Source organism: Vicia villosa, unplaced genomic scaffold, assembly GCF_029867415.1.
Source record: "Vicia villosa cultivar HV-30 ecotype Madison, WI unplaced genomic scaffold, Vvil1.0 ctg.000856F_1_1, whole genome shotgun sequence".
Lineage (NCBI taxonomy): Eukaryota > Viridiplantae > Streptophyta > Magnoliopsida > Fabales > Fabaceae > Vicia > Vicia villosa.
In genome coordinates this window covers 387,752-391,911 of record NW_026705385.1, presented here as the reverse complement: position 1 = coordinate 391,911, position 4,160 = coordinate 387,752, and positions in this window count along the sequence as shown.

Below are 4,160 nucleotides of genomic sequence, written 5' to 3'. Positions count from 1 at the left end.
AAGGTGCGTATTATATTTTCCATTCATCATTTCAAGATTATTCCTTGAAGAAGCTTAGACTATCTCAGATAGGGGGAGTGACTTCTTATGTCAAAAAAAGTATCTTGAACAAAAATAATTTAACATCATGAAGAAAATGTGACATTTTTGTCAGTTATTTGTGAATGGATGAATCTAACCATGTGCAACTGGAATTCACAATTCTTTCTCTACACTAATGAGGTAGCTGTATGTCTAACAGTCTCAAGGGGTTCAGAAAAAAAGAAGTCTATGTCTCTGACTAGTGAGTCAGAAGAGTAAGTGGGGAGTCTGTTACTTGGTCCGTAGGATGCTTTGTCTTTATCTTTTGAAGAATCTTGAGCTATGTGCTTAAAGGGAAGAAAGTGACATTGTCTGACAGGATGTCATGACATGTTTAAAGACATTGAATCTTCTAAGTCAAACAAGGAAATTTGTCTTGAAGTTTATCTACACATCAGTGGTCGGTGTAAAGTACAATCAATGACTATACATGCACTGGTATTTTAAGATAACTCCTATTAGAAAAACAATCAAAAACTGCTTTGGGAAGAGTAATTTCTTTTGGAATTGTTTTCTAATTAACCGTTTGACCGTTAAACAAGACCAAAGACCATCGTTATTTCCTATAATCTCCAATGGCTATATAATGGCATCTCCATGGATTACAGAAATCAAACTCTCTCAAGATGTCGTCCGTGTGTGTTCTTATGAGTCGTGTCTGGGTTTGGTATTCTGATGGGTTGTTGTACCAAAACCTCTTCAGTAAAAGAAAAACACAGGCTAGGGATGTTGATGGTCTCTACCATGGGTTTTTCTGCAATAACAACAAATATGTTCCACCATATACAACCTTCAGTATATGAACTATTTTCGTTGTGATTTATTATCTGAGTTATGAACACAATTGTGATTTGTGTTATGAGTTACGAGGAATAATGGCAAGAATCCATTCTTGGCCTCCCATAAAACATGAGCTAGGAATGGATTTCTAGTGACAGACAACGGCTGTCTCCCAAGTTTAATTTTTCAAATACCATTGCAGATTATGACATTAGATGAATCTTTGTCATATTATGGCAAAAGTGGGGGAGAGATACTGATGCTGATTTTGCTACTGCCAACAGAAGTAGACGTACCAGCATTTATTGTCTTGAAAGTTGAAGTAGCTGCTAATTGTTATGCATAGTTTTAGCCAAAATAAGCTAAAGGGGGAGATTGTTGATGCTCTGCTCTGTATTATTGTCTGATTGGAATCTATGTTTGGCTAAAATATTTGATAGCAGCAAAAGGTAATACAAAGTGTAATCTTGCAAATATAAAAGAACAAAACAGGTACAAGCAAGATGTTATATGGAATGTCATGACATCAACTCATGACATTGCGCCTGCACAACTGGAAGAAAGATTCAGTTTGTTACTCTACAAATACAGGATATTCGTGGAATCTTCTGTAATCTTATGTGGCGCAAATTTAACGGTCAAAAGAATAATGAAGAATCTGATCAGAAGATTGAAGATTCAGGAAGAATCAGATCAGATGATTGAAGATTATAGAATCAGATTAGAGGATTAAAGATTCAGGAAGAATCAGATCAGAAGATTGAAGATTCTAGAATCAAACCAGAAGATTGAAGATTCAGGAAGAATCAGATCAGAAGATTGAAGATTCAACAGTTTCTAATTTAGGAGATTGTTTACGGTGATTTCCGGTAAACAACCGCTAGTCCTCCAAACTATAAAATATACTTTGGTTACTCGCAAGATCGACTAGATTGATCCTAGGACATAGTCAAACAAATGTCTTTCGATATGATTCGATTCATGCTTGTCTGTTCTGACTTCGAGAAAACTTGTTTGTGATGTGATTGTATGAATATTCACTTAAAACAATACTGGTTATACAAGTTAATGTAACTTTCGACAAAGAAAAAAACATAAATAAAAGCATGTAAATTGCAGAAAAGTAAAGTGCTTCGAAATTAAAGTTAGACGAAATAAAAGAAGTGCAGGAATGTAAATGACAGAAAGCAAACGAAAGCAGTAATAATGAAAAGATACTTGAATGAAGAAAGATACAAATGTATTTAAAATGGTGTTGGTGTCATACGTACATTTCTCAGCGAACTCGTTTTCTAAACACTTGATACTTGAGTGATTTGTGTGTGATTTGTACAAAATGAACACACGGAATCCTAACATTAAGACCCTTATTTATACTAGTTTCGACCCTAACGGTCCTACACTAATCTAATGCCACGTTGCCCACAAGAATCCCTGGGATGCCATCTGTCTTTGTGCGGTTACACAAACTACTTCAAAATTCAAATCCTCCCGCCTGAATCCTCTTTCGACGCGTGGCAACGTGATCAGAATCAAGAATGCCACGAAGACACGTTCAGCCTCAGTACCTTACGTATTTCGCAAAATGCTTAAGTCTTTAAAGATAATCTTCTTCGAATTAGCTCCAAGTCTAGCCATCTTTACTCCAACTCAAACAACATTCTCGAAACATGGCCATCAGTAGCCATTTTTAATCTAAGAAATGGTCATCAGTAACCATCTTTTCTTCGAATTCCCACTCTTCAAAGAATATTCTTCTTAAACGAAATCTTCAGCCAACAAATTGCCCCCAATAAATGCCTGTTTGGAAAAACAAGAGAAATAGGCGTTTCTTGGTATAATGAGATTTCGTTTTACTAATTTCTCAGAGTTCCAAGATAACTGACTAACGTCTTAATCATTTATGAATCCACTTTCAAAACGTCTTGTCATTTTCAAAGATGTCTTCTCAGAACTTACATTCCCATGTTCTGTCATTACTTCATGATCATTACTCCTATATACTAGGAGTAAGGCTAATAACTATTCGACCGCCGTTGGATTAAATCAACGCTTGCCGCGTGTCTTTTGACTTTTACCCAAAAGATTTGAAAGGGTTTCCGTTAAACCTTTAAATACTTGAACTTCTACCCTCGCATAACTTCCACTTCTATTTTCTTTACCCTCAACACAGAAAAGAAAAATCCTCTTTGGCCTCGTTTAACCTATTTCTTAAATCAAATTTATTCATGGCGTCTTCTTCAAATGTTCTTCAACCCATTCAGAAACTTCAACATCCTACACAGTTAAAGAATCAAGAACATATTCCAGACCCAAATGACATAGAGGCGCGCGCTATCTACGCTTCTCAGGTAATCATCCCTTTTGAATTTTCTGGAAAAACTCATGCTTTCATGGGCCTTTTACCAGGAGGAAACAACCCCTCTTTGAGTAAATTCTTCCCTGCTTATTATAAAACTAGACCTTTAGATAGCAAGAATAAGATAGATGATGAGGGTCACCCAGTCTTAGCCAATCCTGATAACACAAAAGAAACCTCAATTGAAACTTCTTTGGTCTTAGAGGAAATTAGGTTAAACTATGTAACCAATTTGGTGAAAGTCTTTAGGTCAATCCCTTTAGCAAAAAGATCCTGAACTGTATTACGCCTGGCTAACGAAGGTAGAAAAACAAAAAGCGTCTTTATGGAAACAACTAGGGATTTATGACTTAATCCAGTTATCAAAAACAGGCTTAGAATATAACCAAACCATGTTAATAGCGTCAGTTTATTTCTGGGATGCTTCTCACAATACCTTCCACCTTCCATGCGGAATGGTTACCCCTACCCTCTTCGATGTAGCTGCTATCACAGGGCTTCGACCAACTGGAGAAACCTTCGATCCCAATTTCATGGATACTGACACCATCCAATTTAACGAAGCAGCAGTCACCTATACTGCCTTCATTCAACAATACCATAACGAACCCAGACGTCTCTGACGAAGAACATATATCATTTCTAGCACTCTGGCTTTCGAGATGTGTCTTTTGCTCTAGGTCCATACAAGTAGCAAAAATATATCTTAGCATGGCTAACCAGCTGAATTCTAGGAAAAAGTTAAACTTAAGCCAGTTAATTCTAGGATTTCTTTATGAGAATCTCGGTGAAGCAACAGACCTTGTTAAGAACTACAAAACAGGATCTCTTCTTTTTGCTGGTCCCTTCTGGTTGTTGCAACTATGGCTTAATGCCACTTTTGAGGCTCACCTCCCATATAAAAGTGTTGTGGATGAAGAAAGTACAGCTATAAAGAATC